The following is a 13954-nucleotide window of genomic DNA, read 5'->3' as shown; positions in this document are numbered from 1 at the left end:
AAAAAAAAAAAAAAAAAAAAAAAAAAAAAAAAAAAAAAAAATCAAAAGATAAATTAAAAGAAAAAATCTTGAGAAAACTGAATTTGGAAATACAACATAACAAAAACTTGTGAGAACTGCAAAAGCAGTTCTAAAGGGAAGTTTATAATAATAAATGCCTTCATTAAGAAAAAACAGAAATCTCAAATAAACAACCTAACTTTGCATCTCAAGAGACTAGAAGAAGAACAAATTAAACCCAAAATTATTTGTAGGAAAGAAATAACAAAGATCAGAACAGAAATAAATTATATAAAGACCAGAAAAATAATAGGAAATATCAATGAAACTGAGTGGTTTTTCTAGACTTACCAAGAAAGGAAGAGAGAGGACTCAGATTAATAAAATTATAAATGAAAGAGGAGACATTACAGCTGATACCACACAAGTAGAAAGGATCATGAGACTATTATGAATAATTATATATTAACAAACTGGACAACCTAGAAGAAATGTTAAATTTCTTGAAACATACTATCTATGAAGACTAAATCATGAAGAAATAGACAATCTAAACAGGCCATTTACTAGTAAAAAATTGAATGAGTAATAATAAAAAGAAAACAAAAACTCCCAAAAAAGAAAAGCCCAGGACCAGACGGTTTCACAGGTGAATTCTATCAAATATTTAAGGAAGAAATAACACCAATCCTTCTCAAAATCTTTCACATAATAGAAGAGAGATAGAACACTTCCAAACTGAGTTTGCAATGGCAGCATTGCCCTGATACCAAAGCCAGAAAACTACATTATAGGCATACCTCAGTGATATTGTGGGTTCCGTTCCAGACCACTGTAATAAAGCAAGTCACATGAATTTTTTGGTTTCCCAATAGATATAAAATTTTTGTTTACACTATACTATAATCTATTAATTAAAAAATAGCATTTTGTCTAAAAAATGTACATAGCTTAATTGAAAAATACTTTATTCCAAAAAAATGCTAACCATCATCTGAACCTTCAGCAAGTCATAATAGTAACATCAAAGATCACTGATCACAGATCACCATAACAAATATAAAAATAATAATAAAAGTTTGGGATATTATGAAAATTACCAAATGTGAGTGACTATTGTTGGAAAAATGGTGCCTATAGATTGCTTCAATACAGGATTGCCACAAACCTTCAATTTGTAAAAAACACAATATCTGTGAAGCACAATAAGATGAAGTACAATAAAATGAGGTATGCTTGTATAAGAAAAGAAAATGACAGGCCAATGTATTGGGTTGGCCAAAAAGTGCCATAAATAAAATAAATAAAAATAAAAGGCACATTTTTCATTTTCATCAAGAACTTTATTGAATAACGTATTCTCCCCTTTGTACCATTACCTTCTGCCATTTTTCAGGAAAATTCATAATTCCATCTTCCCAAAACTTATCTTTTTGAGCAAATAACTGTTCCAGGGAACAGTTCTTCCAGGGAATTGAAATTTTTTCCATTAAGAGAATTTTGTAAAGACTGAAATAAATGGAAATCTGAAGGTGTAATGTCTGGTGAATACAGCAGATGAATTGGAACCTCCCAGCCAAGCTGTGACAGTTTTTACCTGGTTATCAAAGAAACACGCGGTCTTGTAGTATCCTGATGGAAGACTATGCATTTTCTGTTCACTAACTCCGGACGCTTTTCATCAAATGCCACTTTCAGTTGGTCTAATTGGGAGCAGTACTTGTTGGAATTAATTATTTGGTTTTCCAGAAGGAGCTAATAATAGAGGACTCCTTTCCAATCCCACCATATACACAACATCACCTTCTTTGGATGAAGACTGGCCTTTTGGTGTGGTTGGTGGTGTTTCATTTTGCTTGCCACATGATCTCTTCTGTTCCACATTATTGTACAGTATCCACTTTTCATGGACTGTCACAATTTATTTTAAAAATGGAACATTTTTGTTATGTTTAAGTAGAGAATCACATGTGGAAATACAGTCAAGAACGTTTTTTCACTTAATTTATGTGGAACCCAAATATCAAAGTGATTAACATAACCAAGCTGGTGCAAATGATTTTCAATGCTTGATTTGTATATTTTGAGTATGTTGGCTATCTCCCGTGTGGTATAATGTTGATTATTCTCAATTAATGTCTTTATTTGATCCCTGTCAACTTAAAATGGTCTACCCGACGATGGAGCATTGTCCAGCAAGAAATTTCCAGCACAAAACTTTGCAAACCACTTTTGACACAACATCAGTCACACACCTTCTCCATATACTGCATAAATATTTTTTGCATTTCGGGTGCGCTTCACCTTTCTTGAAATAATAAAGCATAATATGTCGAAAATGTTGCTGTTTTTCTTCCATCTTCAATATTGAAATGGCTACACAAAAATTCACCAATTTTGATGTCTTTTTAAAAATGCACACTGATATGACAGCTGTCACGTACAATCTAACAAAATTGTTTTGAATGAAGTTTAGACAACTAAGTGCTACTAGAGCCATCTTATGGAAAAAAACAAATGAAACTTTTGGCCAACCCAATATGTTAGAGTATTCAGTAAATGGAAAAACACTATAGAAATATGAGTTAATATTATTATTATTGTTATTATTACTATACAGTCACAGACTCAAAAACACTGTCCATATTTTCACAGTAGTGAGTGTTCAATGAGGATTATTTGTTATATAGGGCTATCAAATTATATTTTTCTAAGTGTTTTTAGATGTACTTATCACCTATTTAGCATTAGTTAGTACTAGATTATTTTAAAAAGTAAAATAATTTGATAGCTCAAATTTCCTGGAGGTATTTGTATATTTGTTGACTTCACATACACATTAGTGACTTGGATATCAATAATGCTAATTATATAACTACATGTCAGGAACTGTGCTAACTACTCTGTGTGTTTCATCTCCCTTCAACCTCATAATTAATTCTATAGAGTGGATATAATAACTTTAATTTCACAGATAAGAAAAATGAGGATTAATGGGGTTTTTGCAAATACCCTGTGTCAAAAAGATCATAACTGGAAGAGGTATGTTTTGTGTCCAAAAATGTCTAATATTGTAGACAGCCCTTGTGCTTTACCACTACTTTAACTAGACAGTGTAGTTGCTTGCTATTCACTTTCAAATTAAATGAATGAATGAATATTGTCTTAGCTTAGATCTGACAACTTTTCAAACTCACAATATTTCAGGAAGGGAAAATGTCTGGATCCCAAATATGCAGATTGTGTATACCATAATTATCTATCTTAAGCATTCCACCATTATATCACATTAAACAGGTCCAAGTTGTAACTCGCTATTTTCCAAGTAATATTTGCTCCTTTTCCTGTGTTCCCTGACTTACTTAAAGGTATCATTATTCACCCAATTTCCTGAACTAAATATTTTAAGTCCTCTCTCTGCCTAATCTCCTATTAGTAATCCATTTCTAAATCATGTAAATTCTTCTGTAAGGTATCTCAAACCCATCCATTTCCCATCTTGCTCCAATCATCACTATCTCTCAGCTGGGTTGTTCTTATAGAGTCCTAACTGGTCCTACCCACTCACATCCATTCACCATGCTGCTGCTAGACTGTCCCTTCTACCATCAGATTTGATTATACAGTATTTCTGCTTTAAACATGAAAAGTATTCCTATTGCGCTGAAGACAGAGACCAAACACCTTAGCCCGGCCTATGAAGATCTTCCTCATTTTTCCTTCTCCAATTCATTTCACACTTTACACCATGAAAATAATTAACTAGTTGCACCTTTACAAGCAGGCTAAGCTTTCAGTGTCCTCATATCATTTGCCTTACTTGTTCATCTGTCAGGACTGCCTTTTCCCACATCTGTCCTACTTAGTGACTAAAGCAGGACTGACCAGAAAGTAACCTTCCCATAAGCTTTACCAGCTGAAGCCTACACAACTCCCCATTAACTCCTGAATCTGTCCCTATTATGACACTATCCCATCGCATTAATTCCTTACTTGCCACTGACCCCACTAAGTGAAATCAGCTTGAGAACATGGGTCATGTTTTTTTTTTTTTTTTAATTTTACATAATCAGAATCTAGATGCCTGGCACAATTCTGATGCTCAATAAACTGTTTCAAAAAAAATAATAAGTGAATAAGTGAATGGATAAATAGAAAGGAAGAAAGGAAAGAAAGAAGGGAGAAAGGAAGGGAAAGAGTATGAAAGGAAGAAAGAAAAAACATATGCCCTCTTGCTCAAGAAGAATATAAAAACTTAATACCCTTGGTTTTGGGGATACGTGATAGGATCAGAAGCACATGCTACTGTAAGATGTAAGTTTTATTTTTAGAGAAAATACATTATATTGTGTTTTTGTGTAGCAAACGGTAAACCTATCACCTCCCGCTGTAAATCCGACCCTCCATGAAATAAATCTTTCTTATAATTTCAGTGTTTTTCTTAAGATGGTATTCTATTTTTTAAGAGTAAAATGACCTAATCTGCAGTTCCAAACCTTCACTTTTCAAAAAAAAAAAAAAGATTATTGAAATTTATAGATTTGGCCATGGCAAAATGGCATTTATGTTTTTCAGAGTTAAAATGAAATAAAATATCTAACTTGCTGGGTTTTGCTTTCATGACAAATAGGCACTGACAAATACATACCACATTACCATCCTTGATTGCTCTGATGGAACTCATTTTCATCTTGTGTTCCTCTAATTACATGAAAATTGCATACTTTTTATGCATGACACATTTTGCACAGCTTTAGCAAAAGGTTGTGAAGAGAGGGAAAAAAAAAAAAACATTTATCAGTTTTTTCCCCTTTCACAGCAGCAATTGATCATCTTCCCAGCAATCAATCTTGCTTTATGGGCCTATTTTTCTCCACTATTGTAACCAAATGGCAGCAGAAAGGCACTGTACACAAAAAAAAATATGGTGGAGGTTTTTAGGTGTTTTTCTCAGCTTTTAATAGATGAGATTGAGGATGCCCTTGCTTTCTGATGATTGTTCTGATTTGTTTTCTTTGCTCTTCATTCCTCTCTCTGCCTGGGTTTGAAGCTTTCACCATAGAAAGAGCGGTAGGACTCCTGTCTAAGAATCCTACCCCACCCTTTATTTCTCATTCAAACTACTTTACATTTACAGAGAATATTCAACATTTTAAAACACTTTCTTATCAATTTTTAAAATTTTAGTTTCATAATAAAATGGGATATATTTAGAGAAGATCATTTTAATCTGCATTTTAAAGATGAGGAAATTGAATGTTTATATGACTTGTGACTTTCCTAAATTAATGTGATTTATTTGTTTTGAATCTTGTAGTTGATTCAGAAGTCCTGGCTTCCAGTCCCAGTTTTTCCCAGAGGGTTTGGCTTCTCTTTAATAAAGACCTGGGAAAATAATTTTTCTGCTACCTATCCATAAAAATGCATACAAAGAACACACCAATAACAAATATCAGAGAAAATTGCAGTCAATCAATTGGTGTTTCTTTTACCATTCTTTATTTCTATTCTTTCTGAGAAAGAAGGCATTGGCGTTCACAGGAAGCTCAGCATCATTGTATTTAACTCGAAAGGAATTGTAGAAGGCACATCTCATTCCTTGAAAATAATGACAAATTATGCAATTTTTGTTTTACTCAACTAGATTGAAAACGCCTGGGGAATAGCCAAGCTGCTTGGCAAAGGGAGGCATTTGATGTTTGGGGCTTTGGAGCCAAGGGAGCGGCATTGCTTTTCAAACAGGTGCAGGCTCCTAAAGCCTCGCTCGTTTCCCCTTTTGGACAGGCGCAGCACCTGACCAACTTTGGGAGAACAAAGCCTCCATCTGGACAAAGGGAAAGAGAGCTGGTCGCCTGTGGAGCTGCAGAGAACAAGGCTCTGCTTCCCTTTGAAGTGCTGGCATTCTCCTTAATCACCTGGAAAAGTCTTAATTTAAAGAGGGGCTCTTATACAAGCAGGGGATCTCAAGTATATTTGACTTTCATATCCAATCTACTTCCCTTTCATCAGGTTTATTAAAATTGGTGATCTGTTCATTGTGAACCCCGCTTGTATCTGAATATGGAGTACTTCCTTTAGGGTCTCCCTCGCTGCTCTGTTTGGTCCTGTGATGCACTCATATTGCTGCCTTTGCCATGGAGTCATTATTTCTGGGGATAAATACTGTGATGTCAGGCACACTGGATTATAATTGTTGCAGGGTAAACACAATGGGACTTTATGTTCTTAGAATGCCTAATTAGACGACAGTAAATGTATTGTGGGACAGCTGAAAAACACAAACCTAGGAAGTGTTGCATTTTTCACCATTGGATATACATGCATTGATGCACTTTATATCTTTACTCATATGAAATAAATATCCTAAAGGAATTCTCTTACCATTTTAGAAAGATACCTGAAAGATTCACTTTGGAGAAACACACAAAATCCATAAAGCTATAGTCTCAGGAGTACTAGTCAGCTCCATACAGTGCATGGGGAATGTGACAGTCATTCTAGTACACGCACCTCACCCAAATGCCCTCTTTTTAAAAAAGGGAGGGAGGATAAGTGATATTTTGATTTTATACTTGGGTTTGCGTCCTGGATACAACCATATGTTAGGGATACAAGAAACGGGAGTTCTTGCCATAAAAGAGTTTGTATTTTATGTGAGATAAATAAAATCATCTGAGAATTCAACTGTAAAAACAGAATTAAGCACTTCAAAAGATAATGGGAAATCAGAGTTTTAGTCAAAGAAATAGGTAACAATTTTAGTCAAAGAAATAGGTAACAGAGTTCACGGGATTGCAGTTTGAGCTTAGCTTTAAAAGTTGTATAAAATTATAAAGAGAGGGATGTGGATGGTATGTCCTTATTGTTAATGATTTAAAAGAGAAAATCTGTGTAGGAATAAACCAGCAGTTTCTAGTGGGGACTCTCGCTATGTCATAAGGGAAGTTGTTTTTTTTTTTTTTTTGATTGTTTAGTTTTTAATTTCATAACCATAAACTTAACTTTGCAATTCAGCTAAACTTGGAGGGGAATAAGGAAAATATGGAACCCAAAGAAGTGCAATGAGAGCACAAAGATTATAGTATATTTTGAGCAGATGGCGATGAAGGGGTGCTCTCCTGAGCTACAGAAGGAATGGTCTTGGTGGTTAAGATAAAACACAAGTCAAATTTATTATTAGATTTGTCCACAGTCAGCAATGGTGATCTTCTTGCTGGTCTTGCCATTCCTGGACCCAAAGTGCTCCATGGCTTCCACAATATTCATGCCCTCTTTCACCTTGCGAAAGACCACATGCTTGCCACCCAACCACTCAGTCTTGGCAGTGCAGATGAAAAACGGAACCGTTTGTGTTGGGGCCAGCATTTGCCATGGACAAGATGCCAGGACCCATATGCTTCAGGAGGAAATTCTCATCATCAAATTTCTCCCATAGATGGACTTGCCACCAGTGCCATTATGACATGTGAAGTCACCACCCTGACACATAAATCCTGGAATTGTTCTGTGAAAGCAGGAACCTTTATAACCAAAACCCTTCTTCCCAGTGCTCAGAGCATGAAAGTTTTCTGCTGTCTTTGGAACTTTGTCTGCAAACAGCTCGAAGGAGACACGTTCCAAGGGCTCGCCGTCAATGGCGATGTCAAAGAACACAGTAGGGTTGACCATGGTTGGGCAGCGCGGGAGGTTCCGGTGTGGCAGCGTCTGCAAAGCCATAAGGGAAGTTTTGAAAAGATCTCTGGAGAAATGGAGACTTACCTTTAGGCAGTTATCAGATTGGAAGTTAAAAATGAAGTTCCGTTTTTGATTCTGAGTGAAGTCTGTGTGTGTCTGTGTGTGTGTGCCCGCTCACACACATGTCAAAGTCCTTGCCCTCTTATCGCCTCACTCTATAGATTTTCTTGAAGTGCCACTCCCAAATACAACCCATTGGTCCACGGTTCATATTCCAAAATATTCCTCTCTTTCTCCATCATATCAATTTTCCCTTTGGGGCCTGTTTCCAGCTGAAAGGGTAGGAAATGACCAACAACATGAATTTATACCAAGTTGTATATCTAGGACTGCAGTAAGGCATGACATTTCTCCCAAGACTGTTCATATCTTCAAAGGGTATCACTAACTCAAAGAACCAGTGGAATGTCCCTTCAATGAATGGACCACTGAGGAGCACTTTTGGGGAACAGGAGGACATCCCAGTGTCCTTAAGTTCTCTCCATATAAGTGGATGTCTCCTCACTGAAATGCACGTTAGGACAGAAAAGGACTTGTTCTTCAGCCCTACAGACATTCACAGGCCTGTAAACAATGGTGCCTGTCACACTGGGGGCTGGGAATAGAAAAATGGGTGGGAAGGTAGTGCTTGCAAAATCCCATTTAGGGCATTATTTATTATTCTAGTTTGTAGTTTATCCTTATAGCATCTGTAATAAATAAACACTCTTCAGAAGAAAGTGCAAGTTAACAAGGAGTAGATGAGATTGAATGTGACGACTCCAGCCCTGTACAAGAGTCACTGGCCCATTAAATGAATGTGCACAGCTACTTCTTAATGCTCTCCATAAGTAATCAATTTCTGAAAATACCAAATAATTTTAAAACAGCCCTGTCTGACCTCACTCTCCAGTGATGCTGGATCAATCAGCCCTTGCTGATTTGCCTACCTAGTTTTAAATCAATCAGATTTGACATTTTTGGTTTTGTGTTTCTTTCCCTTGCCTACTCCTGCACCCATTCCCTTCCTTTGGCAATATTAAATGGTAACTGCCCTCATTCAAGGTTAGGGCCCCAAAATGTAGCTTAATATTTATAGGTCTGGACATCTTTTGAAAAAGCAGCAGAGGAATGTAAATACCATTGCAAGAAGTTAGAACATTCTGATGCTGTACTAGGGTTTGATTTCTATCCATATAAAAAGACCCAGGATGCCCAGAGCCTGAACACAGATGGAACTTGAGAAACTGTCAGCCTGAAGTATCTTCTATCAGACTTTTAAATAGAGTGTGATTCAGGAAAAAAGGTTAAAAAAGTATGATTTGAGCTTCCTTTCTCTTTTTGACTAATTAACTTCTCCAGGTCAAAAGTAATTTTTTCCAGTTTCCTAGCTCATAGCAGATAATATTTGTGAAAGAGTTTCATACAATCTCATTTTAAGTATGTAATATAACCTTCCTATTTGTTTCTTTATTTTTGGTCTCTACCCTCTCTTACTATTTTTTTCCCTTTCTTTATTCTCCTCATCCTCTTACTCTGCCTCCTCTTCTTCCTTCCTCTTTTCATCATTCTTGTTTTGAATATAAGTATTGTGTATTTGGTTTAGATTGAATATTTGTGTCTCTCCCCAAAATTCATATGTTGAAACCTAATTCCCAATATGATAGTGGTTGGAGTTGGGACCTTTGGGAAGCAATTAGGTCATGAGGGTAGCACATTCCTGAATGGGATTAATTCCCTTATAAGAGATCCCAGAGAGTCCCCTCACCCCCTTCTGCCATGTGAGAACACAGAGAGAGAATGACCATCTATGAAACAGAAAGCAGACCCTTGCCAGATACTGAATCTGCCAGCTCCTTGATGTTAGACTTACCAGCCTTCAGAACTATCAGAAATAAATTTCTGTTGTTTATAAGTGACCCCATGTATGGGTATTGGGTAAAATACCCCATGTATTTTATAATAGCAGCTTGAACAGACTAAGTAAGAATCATAATGTATCTTAGTAAGTATGGAATACTGGGAGTACAGGAAAAGGACTTACCATAGAAAATTATAAGAATTCATGATCTCCTATTGGGCAGAAGGGCGAGTCAAGGTTAGTAAGATCAATTTAGTAATATTAGTAAGATTAAAAGTGATGCTCTGTTAAAAAAAAATTAAAATGCTTTACATAGGGAAGAAATTGCCTTGACAGAGGAGAAGATGGCAATTCAGGGAAAAAACAATGGATTCTTAGGAAGCAAGTTGATAGTGAAAAATTAATTGTGACAATATGGGATGTAACAATATAGGAGCAAATGGTTGTCAAACACTGGGTCACACAGAGGCTCTGTGTTTGTTCTAAAATTGCTAGAAAGAATGGGATAAGCTCTTTACCTGTTCGATATACACAGTAATAACAAGTATTAAGAGGAAGTCTCATAAGTCTGGGGGATTTCCAGGTTGGGGTATAGCTAAAATGACTGCTAGAATAAAGCAATGACATGGATATGATTTATGTTAACTGTTGGTGGCAACAATCCAAATGAGGTTTGTATAAAATGTTGACCAAATAAGGAGCTGAAACCAGTGATGAGATATAGCAGAAATCAGCAAACCACAGCCTGTGGGTTGAATCCAGCTGGCTAAGTGGTTTTATATAGTTTCTGAGTAAATTGTTTCAATAGTTTTAAGTGGTTAAAAAAAAAAAAGAAGAATCTTTTGCGACACCTAAAAATTATATGAAATTTAAATTTCAGTGTCCATAAATAAAGTTTTATTAGACCACTGCAATGCTTTTTTTTTTTTTTTTCTGTCTGTGGTTGCTTTTATGCTACAGTAGAAGAATTTAGTGGTTGCAACAGAGACTATATGGCCTGCAAAGCCTAAAATATTTACTATCTGGTTCTTTACAGAAAAAATGTTTTCAACTCCTCATCTGTGGGTTCTGATTTTGGGGATGCTGGATTCTTGTCCATATATTTAATTCAATTAAACAGATATTTATTGAATGTCTACTATTTCCAGTGATACTTACTGTAATATCTGAAATTTGATTGTAAATGTCTGTTCCTTTGGGAATTCTTTGATAAACAATAATTAATATGACTTTACCATAAGCCCAGTATTAGGAATGATACAAAGAGTTAACCATGAGAAGTTTATGTAAGTTTTCAAGGCTCAGATAAAGTCAGGGCATGGTAAAAGAAGAGCACACTGTCAATTTTGGATAAGAGGTGTCAGAAAACATGGCACCTTTCAGGAATGAGAACACATTTGATATGACCCAAACATGGGCTACATGCAAACTGGAATGGCAGAAACCAAGTAAAAAGAAAAAAGTCAATTTGGCCAGATGATGAGGAACCTTCATGCGATGCTACAAATTTGGATTTTGGTGAAGGATGATGATTTATTTTTCATTTTTTATTTTAGATTTATTGTGAAGGAGAGTGAGACTGACACACATTTCAGGGAAAGAATCAATGAATTTAGCTACAGACTGGATGTGGGTGTTAAGGAGACAGATGTAGGGAGGGTCCTGGATGGGGTGACTGCATGGGTGATGGTCTTCCTAAGATGGTATATGAAAGTGGGGAGCAAGAGGGTGGGGAGAATAGGATTTATCATGGTAAGTTTCAGTGGCCCATGAACATTCATGGGCACAGATTGAAGCACAGGAAAGAGGTGTCTCTAAGTGGATAAGAAGGGTTGAGAATTATCAGTGCACAATGGGAGCTGAAGTCATGGGGTGAATGGTACTACCAAGGAATGCAGATAAAATGCAAAGCAAGGGGATCAGGGAGAGTAATTAGAAAACTAATACTATTGAAGAGTTCTCAAAGGGATATAACATCAAGTCTTCCTTAAACCTCCTTAAGACTTAAAATCTTGTGGGACTGAGAACTCGGCTATGCACCTTAATACACGAGTAAAAGGGGAAAATATTTGTAAATGGGTACATGCATGTCACCAGAGATGACTCTAGCCACACTCATGGCTTTGATGAGAGTCCTTCCTGTACTCTTGATTCCCTAATTATAAGCTTAATTTCCTAAAGCTAAAAATAAAAATCTTATACAAAGCAGGCTAACATGAACTTGACCACTGCTCCTGGGATAGCAACCTCTCCTCCAGCCCCAATTAGTTACATTGTCCTTTCTTGATTCCTCCCCCTGTTTCAGAAGCTGATCATATTTTGTTTTCCACCATCTCCCTTTATGTCTTCCTTTGCCAGTTGCTAAGCACTCCCTTGTTGCTAAGTGGGATATGAGCACTTAATTTACTCCATTCTTTTTTCCCATACCAGATTTTAGAAATTGCAGATCCTGTTTAATCAATGTGTAAATGCAATGCTTTTGATGTATTTTTCCTAAGAGCAATATTTTGATCATTCTTAATGATACTTAATGAAGTCACCGCATGATTTCTGATTGTACCTAATTGAAGCTTGTGACTTGCATTTCAATATTATCATCTTACAGCTTTAGGTCTATGAGATGAAACTTTTCCAGGGCCTAAAAATATTAGAAAACATGAAGAACTGATGTTTCATTTTAAATCAAAAATTATTCCAGAATAGATGTATGTACATGTGGATGTATATATACATATATATATATATATATATATATATATAAACTTAAAGGGAAACTGAAATAAATTTCCCAAAATGCATTTCATGTGTTGATGATAAAGGGAACAACATCTTTGATAAAGAGGAAGTTTAACCACTAGTTTTAAGTCTTATAAAGGAACCTAAAGGCCATTAATGTTAATACTTTTATATCAACGCCATGCTGAACTACATATGGAGTCCACCACACAAGCAAATCTGAAACCAAGTCCCCCTAAAACCAAGTTTCTCTGCTGAGTTTATGATTAACCTCTCTATCTAAAATGTCATTCCCTTTCTTGTCCAACATCTGTTCCCCTCAAGATTGAGAAGTATCAGAGAAAAGGGGGGATTGAAACTGAGTAGGACCTGGCCCTCCCAGGTACAAAAGCCTATTTCTGTGTCCCTTGTTTCTTGTTTGTAGGAAAAAGGTTTCAGCCTCCTAGACCTTCCTTGAGTTCCAAAGGGCAGATTCAAACAGTTACTCATTAGAGGAGTGAGGGAATGCAGAAACAAAGGAAAGCCATCAAGGAAAAATAGTGCAGCTGTGGGGCAGGGTCCTGGCTCCTCCTCAAGAGAAGTGCATGACAATCTGATACACATCTCTGAGTTCTTCTATGGGAACTAAGACCCCCACCCAGGTGGAGGATGGTAACTTCAGGCTGAGCACAAGCACATAGATCCCTGACTGGTTGGAACCAGAAGGCTGATGATTGAGATTCCCAGAACAATGCCCTGTTACCTCACTACGAGCCAATCAGAGGAAAGTCACACACCCTAAAAACTTTTCCCTGCCTCCAATTTTGCCTATAAAAACTCTTCCCCCAGAACTACCAACTAACAACTAACAACTATTTTGGCTCTTTTGAGCTTGAGCTGCCCTGTTCTCCTTGCTTGGTCCTGTAATAAACATTTCTCTGCTCCAAACTCCAACTCTAATGTTTTGGTTTGTTTGGCCTCACTGTGTGTCAACAACACATCCTGGCCCATGAAAAAGATAATAAATGGGGTTAGCTTTCTTGAAGCCTCTTCTGGAGACCCAGTCTCAATGATTAAGTGCCTGGAAGCCATGATACCAAAATTTTAACTAGCCCCAAACTTAATCTCAAACTGTTAATTTTGCTTCTCTTTCATTAAAATGAGTCCATCATGTGACCCATTCCCCTTGGGTCATTTTCTTTGCTACAGGACAGGGGGTGATAATGGCTTAATCAGAGACAATAGCCCCTGCTAATATGTTAACTAGCTAATATATGAATCCTCCTAGGATAACACATTAGCCTTGACCCAGCTTCAAAAAAGAAAAAAAAAAAGAACGATAGCGCCACTAGATGCCCTTAAGGAATAATACCATTACAGCAACTTAACACCGTGGCAGGCCAGTGGGGGAGCTATTTAAAGGCAGCTTTTAACATCTTTGATATAATATAGTTGTCTCCATATTGGGTCAATTGTAGAAATAAACAGCAATTGTGGTGCTGACAGAAATCAATTCCACTAGTTTCTTCTAATACCTCTCTCAGAGATTTCCATGAAGAATCATAAAGCATATCCAAAGCAAAGGTTTTGCATAACATCTTGTAAGAGTAGAGAGACCACCAGAGTCAAAGGAAGGAAATACTTCTATTATCAACATCACTTTTC

The 13954-nt window shown here is 36.5% G+C and overlaps 1 pseudogene; it reads right to left on the bottom strand.

Moving 5' to 3' along the window:
- Nucleotides 1-7147: 7147 nt before the first annotated feature.
- LOC113631270 (peptidyl-prolyl cis-trans isomerase A pseudogene) lies at nucleotides 7148-7668 on the bottom strand (annotated as a pseudogene).
- Nucleotides 7669-13954: the final 6286 nt, after the last annotated feature.

The sequence above is a fragment of the Aethalodelphis obliquidens genome, unplaced genomic scaffold (assembly GCF_003676395.1).
Source record: "Aethalodelphis obliquidens isolate GAN/ISIS:26980383/991018 unplaced genomic scaffold, ASM367639v1 scaffold32, whole genome shotgun sequence".
Lineage (NCBI taxonomy): Eukaryota > Metazoa > Chordata > Mammalia > Artiodactyla > Delphinidae > Aethalodelphis > Aethalodelphis obliquidens.
Note: the sequence above shows the minus strand (reverse complement) of the source record. Positions and strands in the feature narration are given on the sequence as shown.